This window comes from Ambystoma mexicanum, chromosome 5p (genome assembly GCF_040938575.1).
Source record: "Ambystoma mexicanum isolate Mex_15411 chromosome 5p, UKY_AmexF1_1, whole genome shotgun sequence".
Lineage (NCBI taxonomy): Eukaryota > Metazoa > Chordata > Amphibia > Caudata > Ambystomatidae > Ambystoma > Ambystoma mexicanum.
In genome coordinates, this window is record NC_090930.1 from 794,677,057 (window position 1) to 794,696,800 (window position 19,744).

The following is a 19,744-nucleotide window of genomic DNA, read 5'->3' on the forward strand; positions in this document are numbered from 1 at the left end:
TCACGCACTACGCCGTCCAATCAGCGAACACGTTGCATGTCCGCGGACATCACGCAAGCCGCTCCGCCAATCAGGGCACTGTCCGCGGAGTGAACCGGGAAGTCCGTTCGCGGAGCGAACAGAGATATCACTAATTTTTTTGCCTTACATTTTGGTCATTTTTTAAAAAAACTACTGGACGGATTTACACCAAATTTGCAAAAGCACGCTTTCGAGACCAAGCCCCCGCTCCTGCCGCAAATTTGGTTTAAATCTGTCCAGCGATTTGGGCTGTAGGCGTGCACAATGTTTTTTCCCATTATGTCTATGGGAAAAAACAAAAGTTTTGGGACCCCCCCATGACTTGGCCCCCCCTGGATCAAACCTCTCCAAACCTTGCAAAATAATTCAGAGTGGGCCATATACTTTTTTTGCAAAGTTTGGTGAGGATTCGTCCAGAGGGAGCGAAGTTATAAGCCACCCAAAAAATGCTCTTCCTATGGAAACACCAATTTAACCATAACTACATGGACGCTAACGCGTCCGTGTAATATATTACACGGCCATGGTAGTGGCCGTGTAGTTATGGTTAAGTTGCTGTTTCCATAGGAAGAGCACTTTTTGGGCGGCTTATAACTCCGCTCCCCCTGGACGAATCCTCACCAAACTTTGCAAAAAAAGTATATGGCCCACTCTAAAACATTTTGCAAAGCTTGGTGAGGTTTGGTCCAGCGGGAGTAAAGTTATGGGGGGGGTCCCAAAACTTCTTTTTTTCCCATAGACTGAATGGGGGAAAAACTTTGCGCACAGCTACAAATGAAACCGCTGGACGGATTTTTCCCAAATTTGCAGCAGCTGCAGCGGTTTGGTCCTGAAATTGTGCTTTTGTAAATTTGGTGAAAATCCATCCAGTAGTTTTTTTTAAACGATCAAAAAGTAGGTCTCAAAAAATTAGTGATATCTATGTCCGCTCCGCGGACACACTTCCCTGTTCGCTCTGCGGGCAGGACACCGATTGTGTAATCGGGGGCGTCATGTCTGCGGACATGTGACATGTTCGCTCTATGGATGGTAAAGGATGTCAAGTGCATCAGATTGTTCTGATGCGCCCGCCATCTTTGATCTATGTTTTGGTGTCCGCGGACATCGCTGCAAAAACATATAAAAAAACATAACATTGCACTTGTTAAATTTATCAAATACTGTCTGGGGAGGTGAGGGTTGATGAGGATGCGACGGGATGTGGCAGCAAGAAGCAAAAAAGTGGTGTTTTTTGGTCACGAAAGTCATACAGTATATTTGGAGGTAGGGTGGGCAACTGTCCCGTAATTTGCGGGATGATCCCGGAATAGGCACCTGTGTTGCGCAGTTTGCCGAGTGGCTCTACGGGACGCGGGCTGTCCTGACTTGCTCTGTTCAAGCACAATTTGTGATCTAACAGAGTAAGTTAAGAGTCACAAGTAGTCATGTTGGGGTTTGGGGCCGAGCGAGGAGGGGGTCATATACATACATTTCCCACAAATGGGAATAACAGTGGCTGGCAAGTCACAGCTAATCTGTAAATAAGAGTCCTATTGTATTGCATTGCAACCGCAGCTACTGACGTGACAGGCTTGCAGGCCGGTCATGTCAGTAGCTTCGGGTGCATTCCATTGATTCTGCTAGGTGAATGACGCCGTGACGTCATCACCACATTTTGTCCCGCAAAGGGATGTGACAAAGTTGGCCACCCTATTTGGAGGTATTCCTCAATATATTGTGCGTAAAATACCGGTGAAGGAGTAATGTGTCTGTGTTACAATGTATGTAAAATAATATTGGAGTCAGATTGGTGCCCCCTAGAGTTTGGCATCTGAGGCAGCCACCTGCAGTGTTTGATGGAAACAGCGGCCGTGCACGTGTATGACAATACAAGTTCTCACGGGTGCGTTGAGCCGTGTTGTTGCAAAGTGAGAATGTATTTAGATTCTGAGTGAAGGTCAGCAACTTTGATTTTTTGGTTGCAAGCTAAGGGAGCCCACGCATGGGACAGAGAGTAGAATTATTTTTTGACCTTGAGAGAAAGGGAATATTTGTGAAGAGTCAGTGAGGGGAGGTTTGTAATAAAGAACATTTGATAAGGTTATGCATTCCAAAAGTGTGTACGGAACATGTGAATTCAGTTCATGAAAATTCTTTGATGCAAGCGGATTGAGCATTATGGACTGATTTTCGCAAATACAATGAAAACAGTGAATATTATGTAAGTTTGCTTTTGACGACTGTATACCGGAACAAGCTTTAACCTATTATTATCTGAAGATTCATTTTGGCAATGTAACTCAAGTACTATTTTTCTGTGTGGTTGTCTTTTTTATGTGGTTATGGGAAGTGCAAAATGTAGCCATATGTCCACTATAACTAGATTCACCCAGGTTCAACGCTAATATTTCTTTCAAATGTCATGTATGACTATATGGAATTGTGTATCAGTTTCTAGGTTATTTTTGTCTTTTTTGAGATTGTTTGATGTGTGTGCTAATTGTTAGTTTAAACTCTATGCCGAATTAAGAAAATAATACATATATTGCAATAAAGTGTAATAAAGGTCGGGTATTGATACATATTTTCTGTTATGTTTTCCAAATAGCTACATGCTGCCTTACTGCGATTGCCATGGATTCCAGATGCCAACTGATGGGTTCTTCATTCGTCAGGTGCACATAGTCGTCAACGGCTGGATTACTGTGACTGTTTTGTGGGACGATCGTCCAGGGCCCATGTGTCCGTACTCTGCACTAGCGATTAGGAGTAACATAACATGTTTTATGGTGGTCTACGCATAAATTGATGCAGACGCCCTGGACTTCACTGTGGGACCCAAGCGGTTCCTTCATCAAAAATGAACACTTTGTTTGCAAAGGTAGCGGGCGCCCCTCTCTTGACAGAACAAGGCCTGATAACCTGTTCAGTGGTTATTAACCACTTGAGAGTTCGCAGCCACTGCTTTTACTCACTGTGCCTTTCACAGATGGGAAATATCCATTTGCATATCAGTCTTTGTCCTGCCCAGGGGCAGTCCAGCACCGAAATGCAATGGCAATTCCAACCTGAACAAGAGTACCACCAGCAACCACATACACGTGTTTCACCCTTGTTGGGGATCATCAGTGAGGTGAAGCTGATGCCTCTCTAAGCACAGTGAGAGGGATACCACGTCTGGTTGCCCCCAGGAGACCTAGGGTTACCAATCCCAGGTTCCTTGAAATTTAGTTTGCAAAGGTAGCGGGCGCCCCTCTCTCGACAGAACAAGGCCTGATAACCTCTTCAGTGGTTATTAACCACTTGAGAGTTCGCAGCCACTGCTTTTACTCACTGTGCCTTTCACAGATGGGAAATATCCATTTGCATATCAGTCTTTGTCCTGCCCAGGGGCAGTCCAGCACCAAAATGCAATGGCAATTCCAACCTGAACAAGAATACCACCAGCAACCACATACACGTGTTTCACCCTTGTTGGGGATCATCAGTGAGGTGAAGCTGATGCCTCTCTAAGCACAGTGAGAGGGAGACCACGTCTGGTTGCCCCCAGGAGACCTAGGATTACCAATCCCAGGTTCCTTGAAATTTAGTTTGCAAAGGTAGCGGGCGCCCCTCTCTCGACAGAACAAGGCCTGATAACCTGTTCAGTGGTTATTAACCACTTGAGAGTTCGCAGCCACTGCTTTTACTCACTGTGCCTTTCACAGATGGGAAATATCCATTTGCATATCAGTCTTTGTCCTGCCCAGGGGCAGTCCAGCACCGAAATGCAATGGCAATTCCAACCTGAACAAGAGTACCACCAGCAACCACATACACGTGTTTCACCCTTGTTGGGGATCATCAGTGAGGTGAAGCTGATGCCTCTCTAAGCACAGTGAGAGGGAGACCACGTCTGGTTGCCCCCAGGAGACCTAGGGTTACCAATCCCTGCTCACTGTGCTTAGAGAGGCTCAGCTTCACCTCACTGATGATGCCCAACAAGGCTGAAACACGTGCATGGGGTTGCTGGTGGTACTCTTGTTCAGAGAGGAATTGCCATAGCATTTCGGTGCTGGACTGCCCATGTGGGCAGGACAAAGACTGATATGCAAATGGATATTTCCCATCTGTGAAAGGTACAGTGAGCAAAAAGCAGATGGCTGCGAACTCTCAATGTGGTTAACAACCACTGAACAGGTTATCATGCCTTGTTCTTCCGAGAGAGGGGCGCCTGCTACCTTTGTTGAATTTGTTGAAGGAATTTGGGGTTGGTCACCCTATGTTACCTGGGGCAACCAGACGTGGACTCCCTGCTCACTGTGCTTAGAGAGGCTCAGCTTCACCTCACTGATGATGCCCAACAAGGCTGAAACACGTGTATGGGGTTGCTGGTGGTACTCTTGTTCAGAGAGGAATTGCCATAGCATTTCGGTGCTGGACTGCCCATGTGGGCAGGACAAAGACTGATATGCAAATGGATATTTCCCATCTGTGAAAGGTACAGTGAGCAAAAATCAGATGGCTGCGAACTCTCAATGTGGTTAACAACCACTGAACAGGTTATCATGCCTTGTTCTTCCGAGAGAGGGGCGCCTGCTACCTTTGTTGAATTTGTTGAAGGAACTTGGGGTTGGTCACCCTAGGTTACCTGGGGGCAACCAGACGTGGACTCCCTGCTCTCTGTGCTTAGAGAGGCTCAGCTTCACCTCACTGATGATGTCCAACAAGGCTGAAACACGTGTATGGGGTTGCTGGTGGTACTCTTGTTCAGAGAGGAATTGCCATAGCATTTCGGTGCTGGACTGCCCATGTGGGCAGGACAAAGACTGATATGCAAATGGATATTTCCCATCTGTGAAAGGTACAGTGAGCAAAAAGCAGATGGCTGCGAACTCTCAATGTGGTTAACAACCACTGAACAGGTTATCATGCCTTGTTCTTCCGAGAGAGGGGCGCCTGCTACCTTTGTTGAATTTGTTGAAGGAACTTGGGGTTGGTCACCCTAGGTTACCTGGGGGCAACCAGACGTGGACTCCCTGCTCACTGTGCTTAGAGAGGCTCAGCTTCACCTCACTGATGATGCCCAACAAGGCTGAAACACGTGTATGGGGTTGCTGGTGGTACTCTTGTTCAGAGAGGAATTGCCATAGCATTTCGGTGCTGGACTGCCCATGTGGGCAGGACAAAGACTGATATGCAAATGGATATTTCCCATCTGTGAAAGGTACAGTGAGCAAAAAGCAGATGGCTGCGAACTCTCAATGTGGTTAACAACCACTGAACAGGTTATCATGCCTTTTTCTTCCGAGAGAGGGGCGCCTGCTACCTTTGTTGAATTTGTTGAAGGAACTTGGGGTTGGTCACCCTAGGTTACCTGGGGGCAACCAGACGTGGACTCCCTGCTCACTGTGCTTAGAGAGGCTCAGCTTCACCTCACTGATGATGCCCAACAAGGCTGAAACACGTGTATGGGGTTGCTGGTGGTACTCTTGTTCAGAGAGGAATTGCCATAGCATTTCGGTGCTGGACTGCCCATGTGGGCAGGACAAAGACTGATATGCAAATGGATATTTCCCATCTGTGAAAGGTACAGTGAGCAAAAAGCAGATGGCTGCGAACTCTCAATGTGGTTAACAACCACTGAACAGGTTATCATGCCTTGTTCTTCCGAGAGAGGGGCGCCTGCTACCTTTGTTGAATGAACACTTTGTGTATGGAAAAAGAAGAACATGTGTCTCACAATTAACATTTTCGATCAAGAACGAAGAAACAAATTTGCAATTTGATTGAATATGGGAACAGTCGGCTGTTCTCAGAGAGTTTATTGTGAAATAAAAGTACTTTACAAATTGTATAGTGTTATTGTTTTCTTTTAAAGAGCGGTTTAATAATTTGAATTGTGACGTGGTATGTTGTTAGTCACTGTGTGTTGATTTTTGGGTTCTGCGTCACGTCACATAGGTGGTTATGGGAGCATTTGGCTACGCTGAAGAGGAACATCACAGAGAAAAGTGTTCATATTCACTAGGGTTGGTTATGTGAGGGTCAGGGCATATGATTTAGTGACATCTGGCCAGTTTACCTTAGGCCGATGCAGCAATGGTTAACAATAGCACAAGATGGACGCGCCCTGTTGCCAGATTTCGTACGTTTCTCAAAGAGGAGAAATGCGGTAAGCTGATGTGGAAATATTTGCGATAAATCAACATATGTACAAAAATACATGGTCAAACCCTCGAGACAATAATATTTTGTGAGCATTGCACTTGTGAAACTTATGCAATAATGTTTGGGGAGGTGAGGGGTGATGATCATGGTTGGAATATTTCAGACGTAATTTCGAATGACTTTACAAAGTTTGTTGGAATTTTGTACACAGCTTATATGACAAATGATTTGTGTATTATTATGACAGTTTTGAAAAAATAAAACATGGCTGGATTTACAGCAAATTTGCGTAAGGCTCATTGGCAAAGATCGAGAAGCATGGTTTTTTAAGTGCCTGATCGGTAGGCTGTAGTCATGGGCAGTGGCCCGAATGTCAGGGTCATGGTATAAGGTCATGATCCGGACAATGTGGCTACTGGCCATGACCAGAAGGGACAAAACATAGTATTAAAGTGGTCATGTCCACCTGGGACTGGCTTTGTCGTAAAGTTATTCGCAATAAGGATAGATTTGAAAGGGAAGAAAAATGTGCTTATGTTAATATGGTTAGAGGATTTTTTTTTGCCTTTTGGAGGCTGCCATGTAAAGGGAAGATGGGCCCTGTATGGAACTGGCACTTTCCCTTTCCATGGTGGACATCTTGGAAAAGGATTTTATTTCTAAACCGGGACGCCACGTCCCGATATAGGGCGAGAAATCCTATTTTTTAGTAGCACGGTTTACCGCTTTGGAAACCTAGGCTGGTAATGGCGTTCATCCCCCATTTTAGGGGCTGAAATGGGGGGTAATGGTCCAGAGACCTCGTTATCCACCCTCGCTATGCTTGGGCTGATTACTAGGGATACTGGGCCGTTATCCACCGTTCCAGTCCCTGAAACGGTGCATGAAAGCTACAATATTCACATTACTATAAGAAAAAATGCAAATGGAAATGTCGGAAAATCTTATTGCGTCTATGTATTTTACTGAGAAATACAAAGTAGATGGAGTCTATGGGCCTCATTACGACCCTGGCGGAGAACCATGGTGCAATTTGCACCATGGTCCATGGCGCAAAGCTGCCAACTCCGCCATGGGGGTTGGCGGACTTACCGCCCCATTCCGACCTTGGCGGGGCGGTAAGTCCCCAATCCCCATTTACCCTTCCCCATTCCCATTTTTGCCCCATAGGGTATAATGGGAGTGGGGAAGGCGTTAATTACGCCACCGTAAATTACGGTGGCGTAATTAACGACAAGTCCCGTAGCGCCATGGATTTTTCCGCCTGCAAAAAGCAGGCGTAAAAATCACCATGGCGCTACGGGAACTCGTAGTCGGGCGGAAAGGTACGCCATGGTTTACGCTGGTGTAAACCCCTTTCCGCCAGGGTCGTAATGAGGGCCAATGTGTTTTTTTTTACTTCTATTTTTTAACTGTGAAAGGTGATTCCTAAAGAAACATTTATTTTGTTTTTGGATGGATTTTTTTGGCAGGAGAGCTAAGAACGAAAGGTTGGGACGGAAATGAGGGAAGAGGCACCAAACACTAATATAGAGGGGCAGATGGAAAAGGGGGAAATGTTGTGCGTGTGTTATTTCTAAGGTAGGGGGTAGTAGGGTGGCCAAGTGTCCCCGATTACGCGGGATTGTCCCACAATTAGGGACTCCGTCTCGCAATTTGCAGAGTGGCTGTGCGGGATGTAGGTTGTCCCGACTTGCGTCGGACAACCTGCCTCCAGCACAGCCACTCTGCAAACTGAAGTGGCCATCCGCTCAGCACGGGGCTGCCGCCTGCTGCTTTCTTTCTCTGGGCGCCTCTGCAGCCCTGGCTCCTTTTGAGCATAAAGGTCGAGCTGTAACGCTCGGACACCTGCCTTAATTCAAATGATAATGCTTTGTTCCTGGGGTCGTGATGGTCATGTTTGCAGTTAAAAAACGTGACCATCACCTCCCCAGGACAAAGCATTTGTATTTAAATTAAGCCAGGAATTAAGAGCCATAAAAAAAGAAAATTCAAAAAGAGGCGGGCCAAACGTGAATGAAGTGACGTCATCACCGCCTTGTGGCCAAGTGTCCTGCGACAGACTATCAAAGAGTTGGCCAGCCTAGGGGGCAGTGTTTCTCATGCTGCTTGATCAAAGCAGTGGTGGTGTCTCTTGGGGAGGAGGGATGGCATTAGCTGATGTCATTTTAACGTAAATAGTCGTTTTGCCAAAAGTATATACTGTGTACTAGATTGTTAATGGATGAGTACGAATAGGTGTTGGAGCTGTGCAAGGGAAATGTTGAAGTTGCAAGTTCCTACATCAGTAGAAAATGTAGTTCCAAACTGTCCATGAAGCACAGATGTTATTTTGAAGTGTGTATGGGTTCTCGGTCACGTCATCATGCTGTGCACAAGCATATGGTCATGTGGCATTCTCCGGAAGGTGTGCAATGAAGTCAGATGTTCGTAGACATTATGGTTAAGTTGGGCTACTAAAAACCTATGAAATTCAGTTAAAAAACTTTGTGAAAGGGACGTTATGGTTAAGTTGCGCTACTAAAAACCTATGAAATTCAGTAAAAAAAACTTTGTTAAAGGGACGTTATGGTTCAAAGTAAGATAAGCAACCATAACTCGCGCCACCACCGTGCATTGCTAAAACTAACACCCAGAAACAAAAGAAAGTAGAACTGCTACCATCAAGGCTACTACCCAATTCTTGTCAGTGAGTGAAACAAAAAATGGAGATCGGGGAGCCTGATTGGATTTTGCTAAGGGAATGAATCCCTAGATTCGTAACCCAAGAGTTTGTCCAGAAAGAAACTAACACCCAGTACATCAAAGATGACATCACAATTGTCATTGATGACATCACTGATGACATCACATGTTCATTTACTTTTCATGAAAGTCTGTACAAGGCGTACATATAATATTGACAAAAAAGGGTCAAGGATCATTGGAATAAATATCATGAGCTACGTAGTGCATTAAGCAATGCATTGATATAAATAGCATTCTATTCTGAAGTTCTTTATAATACAGTAAGCTACTCATGTATAATCATAAGCATTGTGTGCAGCATACATGATGGAAGTGCAATATTCATAATCTTCCCATGTTGAATAGTGAAATGATAAATGCTTTCTTATTAGAGTTTTGCGTACTGTGCAACATGTAATAAGTATCTAATAAACCAACTTACTACATAGTTTCATTATTACATATAAAACCCAAAGACAGAACAATACATACAAATATGAGTATATAAAGGGAAAGTGAAGTACGCAAAAAAAGCAGAAGTAGAAACAGAAAGTGTTCATAACCTAACTGATTATCTTTATGCACAAAAATGATTGCGCTGCTTCAAACCTACTACTTCCCTATGTACAAATATCACATGATGTGCCTGCACCCTAAAGAAAGTAATGCAAATACAAATATGACCATATCCAGAGAAAGTACAGTAATAAAAAAACAGCAAAACAATAAGAAAGTGTTGATAACCTTACCGATTCTCTTCTTACACAAAAAGTATTGCTGTCTTTCAAGTGTGTATTTTCCTTATGTATATGTTTCATATGCTGCGAGTGCACCCTAAGTGAATTATTGTAAGAACATATTAGAAGTATAAGTGTACAAATATAGTACTTTTTGAATGTTTTGTTCCTAACAATTACTGGCCAAGATATATCACTAAAGGAAAAAAGAGCGAGTCCGAGGTTTTTCGGTTTTACTTTGAACCATAACGTCCCTTTAACAAAGTTATTTTTACTGAATATATATATATATATTTGCAATGATCTGCCTAAAGGTTGTACTCATTTATCGACCTGAAAAGGGTTGAAGGATGAATTGACTTTGCCAGGATTTGAATCTGCGACCAGAAGATCATGCACAGGTCTCAGAGGTGAGAGCTCAACCTAATTTTATTGGCATCATCATGTTCCAACACCATTGTGTTCTTTATTGTAAGGGTCTGTACAATCAAAATATTTTAACAATATTTCAACAAAATACAACTTTCTGCAACTTACTGTGTTACTAGTCTTGCTTAAAGCTATGTAGTACCTGGCATGTGTCTATTATTAACTGACAAACAAAACACACACACGTTTATAATGGAATGTTTTATGATACAAGACTACCTTTGAAATCCTCTAAAGCATACATTGTGTACAATGTCAGATGTAACTTGTATGCCATTCCACCTGTCCAAAATAGTATGGTATCTGTGTACCCTAAATTGGTGTGGTTGCCTTTATCAGTTTCTTTTGCATGCTGGATGACGAGTAACAATCTCCTTTCGAACAAAAGGGAAAACAGGTATCATTGTGTGCAGCAAAACAGTTCTATTCCTGCAACCATCTCCCAGGCCTCCCTTCCACGCCCCCCCCATCCCAACAACCTCCACCACTGTCAAAATCCTTGGCTACACAATGACCTAACTCTGTCACATCCCATTAACAATGTATCCTAATCCTGCCACATCCACCTTAGGCTTCTGAGATGCATCTTCCCTTACCTCACTTACCCCAACAAACTGACAGCAATTATGTCCCTTGTCATTTCCAGCCTTGACTATGCAAACTCCCTTTACCCGGCTGCACCGGCCTACCAAGTAAACAAACTCCAAAGAGTCCAAAACACGGCTGCTAGACTGCTCCTTGCGCTCGGACAAAGGGATCACATCTTACCTGCTCTCTGCACCTTTCACTGACTCCCTAAAATGACCGGTTTGGCCTTTGCTCCTCAATGAAATCAGTCCTTCTGACCAATCACCCACGGCCAAGATATGGCTTGAAATACATCATTACGGGCAGATAAGAATGACTGAAACACAGAACCTGGTTGCCAGTAACAATTAAGTTTAACGTTATGAATCAGCTGGCCCCTTAGACATTCGGCAATGAATGCCTAGTTGCACTCATGCACCAACGCATTGATTGCATCTACCCTAAACTTGTCTTGCCTAGTAGCACTTATATTCTCACGCGATGACCGGGCTTTCCCTTTGTCTTCCACCAGATATGCACTACCCCCTCAAACCAGGTTATGTTTATCTTTATTTGTCTGGAAATTAATGCTCAGAACTCCGAACCCGGGGTCTAGTAAGACTTATGTTCTAATGCTATCATTTGGCTTGATCCTGTCTTCTACCAAGTGTCCTTTCTGATCAGGTGATGCTTATCTGCATTTGTCTGGAAATGAATGCTCAGAACCCCAATACCAGGAGCCTAGTAGCACTTATGTTCTGAAGCTATGATTGGGCCTGCTGCTTGTCTCTACCGGGTATGCACTACGCTCTCCGATCAGGTGAGGTCTCTAGCACATTCACCTCTCACAAAGGACAATGAGGAGGTGTAACTCACAACTCAAACTATAACTTAGTACGGGAATACTCAACCACTCGCTGTAAACAAATACAAGGGACTTGGAACCATGGGCAAGTATGCATCAAGGAACTACTCTCTTAATTCAGGTGAAGAAGCTGGCAAGACAAGCTCCTGCAAGTGACAACAATGTGCTGACACCTGTTATCAATACTCAAACCATACACTAGAACTGGAACATTCAAACATCCACTGCAATTAGTAATATAAGACAGATACAGCACCAACAACACAGCCTGGTTTGATGCTGGACTTTCAAGTTCACTGAGTACCAGTCCTTGTATCTAGGATGTACACGTAAATCTGATAGAACACACGTGGATGTAACTGCACGTCAAGAAGGTGCTAACTGATAAGCAATTGCAGACTCAGTTACACACAGGAATGACCATAGACCTGAAATCGCTTGGCCCAGTAAAGGTTTGGAATCGGCCGACTCAACACTGATGATACTGTTAAGCCAGGATAGATATGGCCAAGCTTGGCAAACAGACATAACTCCACACTAGACATCCAATTGCACAGATACTCACACATACCAATATGCTGACTCTCTTCTCTGCACCAACAAACAATAGAATGCAGCTATACCCCTCAATTAATTCGGCCTATCAGCACATAAAATTATAAACCACCATCAACACCTCAACAGTCTTTAGAACTCAGCTATTCCCCACGAAAAATCGGCCTAGCTGCATTTATAATCTTATATTCAAGCACTAGTTCTGCTTGAATGCAGGTACCCCAAGTCAAATCAGCCTTGTTGCACACATACTACTGATCTCACACAGCCTCCACACCCTCCTAGCATTAGAATGCAGCTACCCACCACGTAAATCCGACCTGGCTGCACACATACAGAGTGCACCCAAGCACTACTTACTACCCTACTCTCTCCACTGATCTGGACTACGGTCCTCCAGTGCGGTCAACACACAGTGCTTTGAGATCATACCAATGGTAAAAAGACGGTATGCAAATGCCCCATAACATAACACTCTCTTGAAAATATGAAGTAAAGAACACATTGGGTACCTACTTTTGATTAACATTTTCTTACAGAAGCAAACTTTCAGATCACCAGATACACAATTTTTTGGGTGAAAGGATAATCATAGTGTCTCAGAGGCTTTATATCTCTGTTCACAATGGTTACACTTAGAAGTCTGAGCTCTGTAGACATCAGGTACTCATAGATAAGCACTTCACCTTTACTTATGCTCTGTTTAATTTCATGAGTTAGCAAATCTGTAAATTATTCATCTAGTTTGACCTGGCAGTTACTAATGGTGTACACACTGTCTTTGGTGTTTGTTTTCGATAACTTTCATCTGGGCAAGGAAGGGTGGACTGGGAACCTAAAGAGGCCCTGGATTCTTTTTTCAAAATGGCACCATGCAAGCGATCATAGGAAACACAGCCTCTCTAAGGGGTTTGGAAAAGTTGTCGTCTCCAAAACAATCACAGAAAATGAGTGCAAATAGTGCACTGCAACGAACATTTGTCAATATATGGTTTAGAAGGTAGTGTTACATAACACAAATCTAACAGATAACATACATTTTTAAGAATGAGAAGCACCACAATGGATACTTTGTCACATCTTTACTCCGAAGGTCTTTAGGGGTGAGGGCAGAAGCAATGCAGGTGGTGGGGCAACTTGGAGAGAAAATAAAAGGAGCAGAAAATCAGGCATCGCCAATCTTAGCTTGCTAATGTAGAACTTAAGTGTTCACAGATGTGGCTTATTTATGGAAATGAAGACAGATTGTATGGTAAATAGTAAGATAGTATAGCTTCTAAAGGTCATGCCATTCGTAAGGGATACTTATTTTTTAATACCAGGTGGCTCTATAGGATTTCTCTATTAATGCCCCTCGACAAATGTAAAGTTGTAGTAGGAGCATTATTGACAAGTCACTAAGACTATTGCAATGCACTCATGGGGGGTACTTCAATTAAACTTTCTGGCAGTCTCCAGGAGGCTCAAAAGTGATTGGGTTCTCGACATGGGAAGAATGATAATGTCCAGCCTGTTCACAAGAACCAAGTGTGGTTTCCAGTATAGTAGAGAATTCAGCTCATAAATCTGTGTATCCTTTTCAAATGCATCCGTGAGACTGCTCTTTTTGGTCTATGTAGGATCACAGATATCCCAAAAAGTCTGTCAAGCCAGAGAAGATACACATTTCATGTTGGGATCCAGGATTTGGAGTAAAATACCAAATGAGTGTCCTAAGAATGCAAGCTTTTTGGTGTTCCAGGCCCCTGTTGAAGCAGCATCTGTTAAGGCAGATATTAGGTATAAGTCCTTGTGGCGTTACGGTCTAGCCATTATATAAATGATCCCCCTGACTGACCGAATGCGGAAAAAAAAGACAAACGATACAGGGGCACTGCCTTCTTATGCCTGCTCCACTCAATTGGCTGTCAACCAGCCCCAGACGCAACGCCTTGCCACGTTTTGCACCATGGTCTCCCTTCGCCATTCGGCAATAGTCACAGTTCCTCTACTTTTCTTTTTCTACACTTCTATCACTGTGTTACACTGAACAGTTCTGCCAACAGGAACCAACAGTTTTCTCTCACCCAAGGACCCAGCACTTAATAAACCTTTATGTAATGAATTTGCTCTTTTTCAATTCCAATCTTGAATGGGGTAGTTTTCTGGTGCTAATATATTGTATTACTAAACATGGTAGTTTCTTGTATCTTTCCTTGTGGACAGCATTTATGAGGCTAAAGCTTTCCTTATTCATGTGCTAGACATCGCTTTGCAAGGATGAATTATCTAGGCAATTTATTGATGTATTCCTTGGGAGATGGGTCTTGCATGTAAACAACATAAAGTATCAGTGTACAAATAATCCAATGATCTAATACTAGTAACTGCATTAGGCCATACAATTATTTTACATGCTAGAATTGCAATTCCTATATCCTCTGAAAGCTCTAAATAATACACATCATGAAATCCAACTCTCCTGCCCTACAGAAATCTCCATCTGACCACTTCCTTCAGCCTTCCTTGAGGAATACATATCATGGCTGTGATTGCTCATTGTCCGGGCATGTCCCGGCTGCCTATCTCCCATTTTCCAAAAACAAACAGAACTCAGCATCTTTTGGGTAAGCTAGGCATGTCAAACAATGATACAAGGGAGGATAATTGTCTGAGTTAACATGTTTTTATTAGCCACAAGTAGTTCCAGGTTTGTGTTGGTAAAAGGCCTGAGGGAGCTAGGGGAATTACATACTAATAATAAGAAAAATCTCTGTAGAACAGTGTCAAGTATGGTGCAACACAAAGTGGGCTTCTGAAAGGGGAAATCGTATAACATATGGTAAATTCGTGCAGGCAACCAGCAATTCTTACACGTATGTGTTGCTTGTCTCCCACATACAATTTTAAACACTCTCCAATCAGAGTTTAATTGTGAAGAGTAAAACAAGTTGAAACCGCTGCCTCAGCAGAGGCTCACCAGTGGGATATTAATGGCATGCTCCAATTGAATAGTAGACTCCTCAGAAAAGGGTCATTATAGGTTTTGGTATGGAAACAGTCCTAAATCTTTGCAGCTTGGTATTGGGATGGTTAGGAGACTGCCGCAAGCAGATCAAAGAGAGCGAATGGGGAGGTGCTGTTTAGTCCTTTGTAAGGGTTGATTGGCTGCAGCTCCGACCAGGCATTTGTTGGTAAGAGAGTCTAGAATTGAATCCTGGATGGAAATGGGAGCCAGCAGATTGTTGCTAAGTGCATGGCAACTGGTTGTCTCTTGTATAGCCCAATGGTGAAACAGGTCTCTTGTTCTGTCATTATTGGAACCTGAACGATTCGGTAGCTGGCAATGCCAGCACAGAGGTGTTGCTATAACAATGTCTGGAGATGATTTCTGCACCCCCTATCTTATTGTTCTGAGCGGTGATGTTGTTTCGTGCTTTGGATGACAATGGAAAGGGTTGACCACTGTCTCCACTTTGTATCACAGAATGAGTTTAGCTTCTCTGAGAAAATCTATATTTTCTGGAGATGTTTGGGGGATAAGAGCAGGAAATATGTTGTTGATTTGAATTACGGCTCTTATGGCCCTTCCTCAAATTGATCAGATTCCGATCTTCTGACAGAGACTTCAAATGGGCTCCAGAAGCAGCACAACTGCCAGGTTTCACCCAAGTGTAGTACTGTTTCAGTATTGAAATTTAACTGATGAGCCAGTGTGCCAGAGTTGCTGTAAGGGGATGAAGATGGGCTTAGAGGCTTCAATTACGAAATGAAATACGATTTCTATGATGCCTCACAGAATACACTCAACAAACTATTCTGATAGCACATAAATAGGTAGTAGCCGCCGGCCATTCTTGGTATCTGTTCTGTTAGTTTCAATTGGCCAAAAGTTTAAAGGAAATTCTAAGCATCACATTGGCAGCATATGGTCAGTGGACAGCAAATGTAGTTGGACAATGCTGCTTTTATAGAGTGATATTTTTGCAGTGTTATTTCCTTTCTGATCCTTACAAGCTTTTTGTTATGTCTGTTTGTTTCTATAACCGATTGTTGCAAATACTTTGAGGCTAGGCCATACACTCAGGGTGCACCTTTGTCTTTGGGTGATAATATATAGCCGACTGAAAGAGGAAAATGTAGCATATTAAAAAGAACTGTACACTTTCCAGTATCCTAAGCTACAATCTATTACTTCAGTTTCACCATTATCTTAGGGCCATTGACATAAATAGTATTTTCCTTCAATGTGTTTGTGAGGCGGTGTGTGTATGAGGTTGCCAACCTATAAATTGCTAATGGTGTGTATGCTAGAGTGTGACAGGGACGAATGCATGAATGTTGGAGTACCACAGTGTCTTTCCAGGTCCACAGTCTATGGAATACGTCTTAATCCTCTACTTATCTAGTGATCATGCTTCTTGGAGCGCACTGTTAGTTCTGGGGAATGATCCAATAAATGGGAGGCATTTAAAAAGGTGTTTTGTAGAAGATTTGATTCCTGAGTGGTTACAGTTCCTTCTCAACTGAGTGGCAAGGTTTACATGTTAACCTGGATGAGCCAGTCTCTTATTGCACACATTTGAATTGTCTGATCTCTGAAACCTCTTGGACAGAAGGTATCATAAGAGGTCTACATTGTCAAAACTTTAAAGATAATCCTAAGAAAACCTTGTCTTTTTTGAGCGACAACTTTTCATTTGTGCTGTCTTGATTAACATGGCACCTAGATTGCTGGCAGGGATTCTAGATTCCAGATCACGTGATGGAAATCAAAAAATCCTCAAAAACAGAATTTGAGGTAAAGGGGGTTGGGTTGGGTGAAGAGGGAATCTGAGATCCTCCAAGCAAGGACACAGGGTGCACAAGATACATAGCAGAGGCTTTCTTGTTGGAAAAAATGCCATGTTCTACCGCAGGGCCAAGCCAAACGGAAGAAGAGAGTTTGATAGAAAAGACATGCGTTGTCTCATTAGAAGCTAAATCCATTCAATCACCCAACATTTTGCTACCCTTTCGCTAAACTCATTTTAATAACCTACAAAACGTTATTGCTTGGAGGTTTAGTTCCTAATAACTTCAGAGCATCATCCAGATATCATAGCCATGTTGATGGATTATGGAGTGACATGTATTTGTTATTACCTTTGTAAGTGTGTTAACTGTTGTTAAATGCTGTAGTCTGGACTAAAAACAAATGTTTAATTTTAAAAAAAAAAAACACAATTCTACAAAATATCCATTTCCATGGTAACACAACACAAAGTGATGTAATCCAAGTGACTTCTGTGATGCAATTAGTTTTGGTGGGAAATTTGACTGATCACTGGGGCTCTGTGTGATCTTTGAGCATCTGTTGCTGTGTAAGTTACTAAAACATGCACACTTCTGAGGATAACTTGTCGCAGACAAGTGTCACTCAATTGGTCTATTCTGCAGTCATTGTTGTGTCATCTCAGGGGGTTGAGTCCCCCAAGACCACTGGCTGACGCAAGGGAGAAAGTGGTCAAACTTGGAAAAATGTCACGTTTTACTAGGCACCTGGTCTCCCACTGCTTAACCAGCCATTACGTTAGGCTCGCAATTCCTTGGCTCATAAACCCACTATTGACAATAGGATACCGGAAGTCCACTGCCTCACACTACCAGTAGTTTTACAACATTTTAAAGAATGCATGTTAATGTTAGCCAATTCAAAGGTATTGTTTCCACTTAGGTAAATATGAAAGAGATGACACTATCAGTATTCTAATATAAAGGTATGTAGGGTGCACACAGATTTGTGGAGGTCTACATAAATGTGAATTTACATGATTGGCTTAAGTAAATGTTTTCTCTTGTGCTACACAACAGTAATTGGTATGCAAACATAGAATTTGAACATTCTAAATCCTATCAAAGCTGGTAATGTGGTAAACTCCCATACGTGTTTCTCACCTAACATCACTACTTCATGCACACTCCTGTTTCTAAAACATGCAAAACCAGAGCTCTCAAATCATGTTCTGTTAGTCCTGGCGCTAGAACCATATTGCATCTGTGTACACATTGTACATGCAGGCCTACATGTACCATGCAACTCATAAAAAAGCAACAACTACATCCTTCACACGTATCAACTCTCCTGCATATGACCTAGCTTGTTGGGCCCTAGGCAAATAAGGGAGGGAATTGTCCTGCAGGCCACAACCTATTCCTCTTTACACCAGCCCCTCTGTTCTTCTGTTCCAAACATACTCCTCTGATCTTCTTATAACCATCCCCTCCTTGGATCTTCCTTTTGCTGCCTCCTCTGTATCTCCGATCACCCCTTCTCCTTTGTTCTTATTCTCTCCGCCACCTTTGCTGTTCCTCCTTTCAGAGCCTCCTGCCCTCATTTTATGCACTCCACCACCTCTGGATCTCTTGTCAAAGGACCTCCATTTTAACTTAATCTCCCCACTACCTTCTATGATTCTCATGCTACCTCCTCCTTCTTTGATCTTACTATCTCCACCATCTCCCCGATCCTCGTGTCACCTCCGACTTCTTTGATGTTGCTTTTTCCACCACCTCCTCTGTGGCTCCTGTCTCATCCAACCTTCTTTCTGCCTCCAGCCTCTCCTCACTCTCTGAACTCACAATGTGTCCATCTCCAGACACCCACATATGCCATCTCCTGGCTAAGGGATCCTATAAACGAGAGCTCGCCCCCTTGGGACAGGCACTCATTAAGGATCTTCTCTGCAATATGTCTTCTGTTATATGATTGGTTGTGCTGAAGTTGTCAACAAAGGTGCTTCTGGTATTTGTGTGCACGTCCTCTGCACTGTGCAGACGGGGCCGTTAAAAGGTCGGCCATTTCGTTTCCAGAATGTTTCTGCACGTGTGCATGGGACAACAAGCAACACAATGTGTGAGGAGGCTTTGTGGTGGATGCTCACTGCAGCCCTCTTTCTACGACTCTTCACATGAAGGACGCAGAGTTTTATTGTGCCGGTCCAGAAACAACGGTTCGTTTCCGGATCTGGCACTATTGTAATGAGGCCCATAGTCTTGCTCAACTACTAATAACACTGCCCTTCATCAGGACAACCAATCTTTTTAATCCATGTATTCCTCATTCAGCTATCATCAATCAATGTGCTGTTTCTTATGAGGCATTATTTAAAAAGTCCCCATAACTGATCACGTTCTTTTCTGTATTGCAATGTTCACAATGGTATGAAATGTCTCCTTATTTTGTATATCAGCCCATACTTGTCCTCTCACCCACCATTCTGGGTCTCCTATCCAAAGCATAGCATAGGTGATGAAAACTGGCCCTGTTGTCTCCCAGGGTTATGATTTTACCAATCCACCTAAGCGTATAGATGTGTTGCAGGTTACACTCACCCATCAACTTTTTTCTTCTTTTTATTGTGGATGTATGACAAGCATTGATGTCACAGGTTCCACATGTTATCCTGGTTTTTGTTTTTTATTTTTCATATTAATAACCATACCATGAAAACCAGTTAGAAGCCCCAAGACTTCAGTCAATGTCTCCGTTGCCATTCCTTAAAGAAAGGTTGAACCACCTTAACCCTAAAGGCATTTTTGGTGACAGCAGTGCACACCACACAGTGATTGTTATCTCGATTAGTAATGTTGCATTTGAATCTGCTCCTTGTGTGTATTCATTATTAAATGTAGGTGCCTCCTTTATTAAGAGTAATATGTTTTGCACCAAGGCTGCAAATTCATCGTTGTCAGG